At 36.7% G+C, this 8844-nt stretch overlaps 1 long non-coding RNA gene across 1 annotated transcript; it reads left to right on the top strand.

Moving 5' to 3' along the window:
* The first annotated feature begins 953 nt into the window (after positions 1–953).
* Positions 954–8388, top strand: LOC125247567. Its single transcript, XR_007180113.1, has 5 exons — positions 954–1061; positions 3549–3700; positions 3785–3916; positions 7361–7509; positions 8092–8388. It is a non-coding gene; the product is annotated as an uncharacterized LOC125247567 (long non-coding RNA).
* The last annotated feature ends 456 nt before the right edge of the window (positions 8389–8844 follow it).

The raw sequence follows: 8844 nt of genomic DNA, 5'->3' as shown, positions 1-8844 counted from the left end.
GTAACACGAGAATGAACCTCGTTGGTTCTCGCTGAAGCTCAAACGTGCTGCGTAACACGAGAATGAACCTCAATGGTTCTTGCTGAAGCTCAAACGTGCTGCGTAACACGAGAATGAACCTCATTGGTTTTCACATACTATGGAAAAAAATACCATGGAAGTCAATGGTGCCCCCCAACTGTTTGGTTACAAACATTCTTCCAAATATCTTCCTTTGTGTTCAGCAGAAGAAAGAAACTCTTACAGGTTTGGAACAAATTGATGGTGAGTAAATGATGACAGAATTTTCATTTTTGGGTGCAACAAAAAAAATCTCATTATCCTAAAAATTAGTCATATAAAATGCAACTTTTTCACTGTATAACATCTCTAAAGCGACTGTGAGTAACACTGCAAGCAGTTTACCATTGCATACAGTATATCAACAGCATCGCACTGTCAACGTATAGCCGAATCTCTATCGGTTGACACATTTCACTACCATCATACCACCAGCCTTAAACTCAGACTTGTAAAAGCAAATCGAAGGGAACATAAGCAGATGGGTTACAGTCAGTGGCGTTTCTGTCAAAGCTGAGATAAAATCAGCATATTGTTTGACTAAGAGGCAAGTAAAGCCTCTTCCGAGATTAATGAGACCCTCATGTGTCACCCGTCCAACTCTTACACCTCCATTCAGGAATGGTAAAAGGAAAAAAATGTTTTGTTTGGTGCACTTACCTGTTGGAAAGTAAAGTCACAAGTGAGATCTCTTTAACATCTCAATTGTTTTCCCTCAGACAGAAATGAGATGAAATGGAGAGCAAATGAAGACCTTCATCGATGTTGAGTGAGTATAATACGCACGTTAATTTTATACCTCTGTACTTTAAAAGGGATAGTTCACCCAAATATTAAAATTATCCCATGATTTGCTCACCCTCAAGCCATCCTATATGTATATCTTCTTTCAGACGAACACAATCAGAGTTTTAATACAAAATATCCTGGCTCTTCCAAGCCCAAGTGAATGGCGCTCCTGATTTTGAAGTCCAGAAAAGTGCATCCATTTATCATAAAAGGTATATATTTTACATGTAAAGGTATAATATTTATCAATTTGTATTTTTTTTTTAATATAGTTTGTTTTAATGTTATGTTTTTTTATGTCTATTGTAATATTACTGCCGTATGGAATAAATTTTCCTCTGGGAGTGGAGACACCACAGAATATTGCTGCTAAATATTACCCACAATTCCTGTGTGCACAAAGCAGAACATAACATATTACATAGTGGGCATAAAATCATAGCCAGACTGCAGTTAAAAGAGCAATTTTACAAATGCTACAACAATGACATGATTTTTGTCTAATATGCCAAGGCAGAGTCATTTAGACTTTTTGTTTAGGTTAATGTTTTGAATTGTTTAGATGAATTTATTCATTTTCTTCCTGCTTCATTCTGGAAGAGTTTAGCGGCTCGGGAAAGTCTTTTTTTCTGCTACTCAGATGTATTACATTTGTAAACCCTGTGAGTTTAGGGAATTTCTTTTGAATGAATACTTAACGGTAATCATCAGTCGTTGAGAAGGACGAGGGACCACTTTCATCCTTCATAAACCATATCATGCAGGAAAATATGAAGAACCCTTTGTATGCCATAATCGCCCACCGCCATTCCCAGCGTCCCTTCAGAGGATCCTCATGGTTGACTTTTCCAGCGGGTTCTACAGTCCGCGGTTTGAACCAGGAGGCCCCGTCAAGGAAAAGCTCCTCCAGTAGATCTTGCATTCTGAAGCTCTGGTCCAAAACCCAGTGAGGAGCCTCATTAGAAAACTTCTAGACATCATTGGCTCAATTCCCATTGGAAGACTGTTCTTATGATGATCGTTCTATCATTTGTCTGTCTGTGATTCTATCTGTCTATCTATCTATCTATCTATCTATCTATCTATCTATCTATCTATCTATCTATCTATCTATCTATCTATCTATCTATCTATCTATCTATCTATCTATCTATCTGTCTGTCTGTCTGTCTGTCTGTCTATCCATCTGTCTGTCTGTCTATCTATATGTATGTCTGTCTGTCTGTCTGTCTGTCTGTCTATCTATATGTCTGTCTGTCTGTCTATATATCTGTCTGTATATCTATCTATATGTCTGTCTGTCTGTCTATATATCTGTCTGTATATCTATCTATATGTCTGTCTGTCTATATATCTGTCTGTCTATATATCTGTCTGTCTATATATCTGTCTATCTCTATATGTCTGTCTATCTATATATCTGTCTGTCTATATATCTGTCTGTCTATCTATCTATATATCTGTCTGTCTATCTATATGTCTGTCTGTCTATCTATCTATATGTCTGTCTGTCTATCTATCTATCTATATGTCTGTCTATCTATCTATATATCTGTCTGTCTATCTATATATCTGTCTGTCTATCTATATGTCTGTCTGTCTATCTATATGTCTGTCTGTCTGTCTGTCTATATATCTGTCTGTCTATCTATATGTCTGTCTGTCTATATGTCTGTCTGTCTCTATCTATCTATCTATCTATCTACAGTCAAACCAAAAATGATTCAGACATTTTTGATATATTTTTACTAGTGGGTACAGGACACTATAGTTCATTTATGTAAGTGAGGATAGCAAAATATAGTAAACTGTGATATATTGTACCCAGAAATTCTTCATACACTACCAGTAAAATTGTTAAAAATATGGAACAAAAAATCTTCAGACACTTTGAACTGACCATAATTAAAAAGATTTTTTTTCTGACACAGTTTAACTCTGAGATCTTGTCATATTTTATGTAAGCAATAAGGTCCTCGAGGCTGTGCTGTAATGTGAATAAGTCACGGCTGAAGGGCGTTTTTAGGCATGACGAGAAGCGGAGTAACCCCTTCAGCCGTGACTTATTCACAATACAGCACTATCCTTGAGTACTTATTGCTTTAATAAAATGGTTACCACACAATACAAATATTAAAGCCAAAAAATATATCAATGCAACTTTCATGAATTAAACTTTCAAATAAAAGCATTCCGCTACAGTCAGTAGCGAAGACTTTTACATTGAAAAGACCGAATTGTTGTGAACCCTTGAACAAGACGCAACTGATAAATGCTTTGACTAGCGCTGTCAGTCATGGGAAAACCACTTAACTGTTAAAAGGACAAGATATTGCAGTGGACATTTAAACAGATGTTTTATTATGAACATAGGACTGACCTGAAGGAAAATGCTCTATCTATCTATCTATCTATCTATCTATCTATCTATCTATCTATCTATCTATCTATCTATCTATCTATCTATCTATCTATCTATCTATCTATCTAAGGCAGAACTGAATTTCTTTCTCTGGCAATCTCAGAATAGGCACAAAAATGCAGACAAGATATGTCCAAGATGGTTGCCAAAGCTAAATGCTGACTAGTGTTGATAGTTATAAGCTCATTTTAATACTGAATACCCAATTTGTGCATGTGCTCTGTATTTTCTGATTGAAGTATTGTTCACCTTCTTCTCCAAATCCTTTCCTTTTCAGTATCCATCTCTGTTGACCTTTCCAGACTGCTTCCTTCTTTATAACTGGGGCCGCATCTGAAACAAAAGCAAAATTATGGGTCTGGTTTGGCTGGGTGGGAGAGGAGAGGAGTGACCCTGGCATGTGGTTCTCCTGAGCCCGACCAGGCCGAGGTGAGGCCGGCCGAGGAGAAAAGAAGAATCTCGATGAATGTGAAGAAAACCCGACCACAGCTAATTTAAATGTGTCATTAACAGGACGGGAAGATCTAAACTGGTGCTGGCAGAGACGCTGGAAAAAAAGCCACATATTCCTGAAGACATCTCTTGTTTTTCCTCTTTTGTTGAGAGATTCAGGGAGTCGTGAAGTGGAGCCCTCCTGCCCCTTGTGTAAGCGCTGTACTTAACACCTCATAAATTTTCCCTGCAAGAGTGCCGAGTAACGGCTTCCTAATGACATTTCCCATAGCCGTTCCGCACCGCCGTTCAAGGGAAACCACGGTAGGACAACACATGTTAATGGACGTGTATATTTTTGTTATCTCCAAATGTCAACGTAAACATGACCGTTTTTTCACCAGGTCAAAAGAAACTTGAGCACAACTGCTATTAGCATATTAGCGTTAGCTCTCGTGGTGACAGGTTCTTGAACCAGAACGAATTTATTCCGACAGGAACTACCAGAGAAACTCATGTTTCAGTAAACAGAAACCCTGGACGCCAGGGTCAATTGCTTAAACACACATACACACTTCCAGTCCTCTGTTGTGGCTCGTTTTAGCATAATAGACAACCATAATTAAATGTGCACAAAATGGTGATGGTGATCTTGGACTTAATAGGTGAGAGAAAACAATCCATGCAATCCACAAATTCTGTTTTGCAGGTCAATACGATGGCGATCTTGGACTTTATACTAGATAAGTGAGAGAAAACAATTGATTTATTCAAGTCAATCAACAAGTAGTCAATTTTATCTGTTTTGCAGGCCAACATAATGGTGATCTCGGACTTTATATTGAATATGTGAGAGAAAACAATTGATTTATTCCAGTCGGTCCACAATATGATGGTGATCTTTGACTTTATACTGAATATTGGAGAGAAAACAAAGTCAAAGATCACCATCATATAAAACTGAGTACTTGATGATCAACTGGAATAAGTCAATTATTTTCTCTCATATATTCAGTATAAAGTCCAAGATTACCATTATGTTGGCCTGCAAAACAGACAAAACTGACTTTTTGTGGATTGACTGGGATAAATCAATTGTTTTCTCTTACATATTCAGTATAAAGTCAAAGATCACCATCATATTGGCCCAAAAAACAGTTAAAACTGAATACTTGATGATCAACTGGAATAAGTCAATTATTTTCTCTCACATATTTAGTATAATCAATTTATTCCAGTCGATTCACAAATAGTCAGTTTTTTAGGCCAATATGATGGTGAATTTGGACTCTATACTGAGTATGTGAGACAAAAACAATCAATTTATTCCACTTGATTCACAAAAAGTCTGTTTTGCAGCCCTATATGATGAAGATCAATCGATTTATTCCAGTCAATCAACAAAAAGTCAATTTTGTCTGTTTTGCAGGCCAACATAACGGTAATCTTGGACTTTATACTGAATATATGAGAGAAAATATTTGACTTATTCCAGTTGATCATCAAGTATTCAGTTTTATCTGTTTTTTGGGCCAATATGATGGTGATCTTTGACTTTGTTTTCTCTCACATATTCAGTATAAAGTCAAAGATCATCATCATATTGGTCCAAAAAACAGATTAAACTAAATACTTGATGATCAACTGGAATAAGTCAATTATTTTCTCTCACATATTTAGTATAATCAATTTATTCCAGTCGATTCACAAATAGTCAAGTTTTTTAGGCCAATATGATGGTGATCTTGGACTTTATACTGAGTATGTGAGAGAAAACAATCGATTTATTCCAGTCAATCCACAAAAAGTCAGTTTTGTAGGCCAATACGATGGCAGTCTTGGATTTTATACTGAATATGTGACAGAAAACAATTGATTTATTCCAGTCGATCAACCAGTATTCAGTTTTATTTGTTTTTTGGGCCAATATGATGGTGATCTTTGACTTTATACTGAATATGTGTGAGAGAAAACAATCAATTTATTCCACTCAGTCCACAAAAAGTCAGTTTTGTCCATTTTGCAGGCCAATATGATGGCAATCTTAGACTCTATACTGAGTATTTGAGAAAAAACAATCAATTTATTCCACTTGATTCACAAAAAGTCTGTTTTGCAGCCCTATATGATGGAGATCTCAGACTTTATACTGAATATGCAAGAGAAAACAATCGATTTATTCCAGTCAGTCCACAAAAAGTCAATTTTGTAGGCCAATACGATGGCAATCTTGCATTTTATACTGAATATGTGAGAAAAACAATTGATTTATTCCAGTCGATCAACAAGTATTTAGTTTTATTTGTTTTTCGGGCCAATATGATGGTGATCTTTGACTTTATACTGAATATGTAAGAGAAAACAATTGATTTATCCCACTCAATCCACAAAAAGTCAGTTTTGTCTGTTTTGCAGGCCAATATGATGGCAGTTTTCGACTTTATACTGAATATGTGAGAGAAAACAATTAAAATATATTCCAGTTGATCATAAAGTATTCACTTTTATCTGTTTTTAGGCCAATTCTGATGGTGATCTTGGACTTTATACTGAATATGTGAGAGAAAATAATTGATTTATTCCATTTGATCAACAAAAAGTCAGTTTTGTCCATTTTGCAGGCCAACATGATGGCAATCTTGGACTCTATACTGAGTATTTGAGAAAAAACAATCAATTTATTCCACTTGATTCACAAAAAGTCTGTTTTGCAGCCCTATATGATGGAGATCTTGGACTTTATACTGAATATGTGAGTGAAAACAAAATATATTCCAGTTGATCATCAAGTATTCAGTTTTATCTGTTTTTTAGGCCAATATGATGGTGATCTTGGACTTTATACTGATTATGTGAGAGAAAACAATCGATTTATTCCAGTCAATCCACAAAAAGTCAGTTTTGTAGGCCAACACAATGGCAATCTTGAACTTTATACTGAATATGTGTGAGAAAACAATTGATTTATTCCGGTCGATCCACAAAAGTCAGTTATGCAGGCCAACACAATGGCAATCTTGGACTTTATACTGAATAGGTGAGAGAAAAAAAGATATTTATTCCACTCAATCCACAAAAAGCCATTTTGAAGTCTTTTTAAACCAACCTTCAGACCTTTTTTTAGTCATATCTATAACCCAAAGCGTGCCAAGCACCGTGTTTTTGGATTTATTACCGCTCTTCCTGTGGGGTTGGAGGCCGCCGTGGCTTCAGAGTAATCTCAGACTCCATTCAACATCCTTGAGTTGCCTGAACCACTTCTCCCGCCAACCAAAAGCATCAGAATCCACAATGGGCTTCAACCAGACACTCCAATAAATGATCCCACACACAGTCATGTTGGTCAAAACAGCCTCAAATGCATCGTCTTGGCAAATGACTGAATCTAATTTGAACTATTGAGTCTATTTGAATGAATCCACTCACTCTTAAGATGGGATTCGGTTTGAAGCCCAAATTTTTACATTATATTGGAGATCCAGCCCTTTGGGCAGTCCGTTTATTTGTCTGCTTACATAATAACACACCTGTAGATTGCTCAACTCAATGAAGTCCCTCAATCATGGACTTTATTCATATTATTTCAACTTTTTGAGTCGACGCATGAGACTGTAGTCATCCTGACGTTGTGTGTGTGTGTCTGTTTGCTTAAATTAGTCATGGCCAGCGTTGGAAAAGCAGTGTGGAAGTGACCAGTGCGCTTTCACCTCTCACCATGGCGGATCTCCTCGCCGCTCTGAGGCCAGAGGACTCGCGCCAGGCAGGGCCTGCCGAAAGGTGATGTGTGTGGTCCCGACTGGTCCAAGGTCAGTGGAGGCCCTCGGCCAAAGCCTCTGTGGTGCTCCAAAGGCAGTGACATTTTCTCAGGTTCAGGAATTGTAATTTTGGGGCAGCCATGTTAAATACATCAACATTTTTGTGCTGAGTTTATGAAAAGATGAGATGTTAGCCTGCAATTACCCCGGGCAGTGTTTACACCTCGACCTTCCCTGCCCTGAGAAACACTACACTCATTCCCACTGGGAATTTAATCAAATATACAATATTACATTAATAGTTGCTGTTCTACAAATTCTAAGTCTGAAAAATGATGTATTTTTAAGAGCATTGGTTGACATAGAGCTGGCTGAAAGTCGATCTAAAATTAAGCAACATTGCCATATTGATTTGTATGAAGTTAAGAGAAGTCAAGCTTGAATATGAATCAATTATTGTAGAAATGCTGAAAAATATGAGTGTTATTTTCTGCCTATAAACTCCCCGCCTTTGGTAGACATAACATGAACAGTCTGCCGTGGTGACAGTAACTCTCCTTGTCTCTGAGACAATAAAATCTGCACCCAAACTGATGATGGAAAGAAACCCGATGATCATTTCTCTCATTTCAGACAGAGGTTCGGTCTGACAGAGCCGGCCGGCCGCATGACCAATCACTGTCCGGGAATTCGAGAAACACCAGAAACCTCTGTGTCGTCTTGAAAGACTCATCCACAGGAAAAAACAAGTACAAGCTGGACTTCTAATTGAGATGACAGATGGTTTTACTTAATCAGTAATCAGTCTGGAGAGAATCTACAGAACGTTGAGTTGATAAAGAATTGTGGTTTAGAAGAATAATAGATGGACTCAGTGCAAAAAAATCATTATCTTCATCAGTATTTTAGTCTTGTTGTCCAATACAAATATCTTAATATCCTTAAAACAATATTTATGAATCGGATTAATTATAGTGGTGTTCCACAGACAGATGGAGACAGCAGTCCTTCTGTTTAGTTGCGAAGGCATCACTATTGCTGTTGCTTATGCTTAGGGTTTAACTTGTCTTTCTGTCTATCCATCCATCCACGCAAAAAATGCTTTTCTTACTTAAGATTTTTTTTGTCTCGTTTCCAGTCCATATATCTAAAAATTCTTAAATCAAGAAGCATTTTCTAGACAAGTAAAAATTATTGTCTTGCTTTCAGAAAAATAAGTCAAAATTAAGTGAGTTTTTGCTTAAAACAAGCAAAATAATCTTGATTTTGGTTTGAAATTGGCATTGGCAGATTCTTTTGCTTGTTTTAAGCAAAAACTCTCTTATTTTTTCTGAAAACAAGACAACGATTTTTACTTGTCTAGAAAATGCTTCTTGATTTAAGAAT

This window comes from Megalobrama amblycephala, linkage group LG15, assembly GCF_018812025.1.
Source record: "Megalobrama amblycephala isolate DHTTF-2021 linkage group LG15, ASM1881202v1, whole genome shotgun sequence".
Classification (NCBI taxonomy): Eukaryota; Metazoa; Chordata; class Actinopteri; order Cypriniformes; family Xenocyprididae; genus Megalobrama; species Megalobrama amblycephala.
Note: the sequence above shows the minus strand (reverse complement) of the source record. Positions and strands in the feature narration are given on the sequence as shown.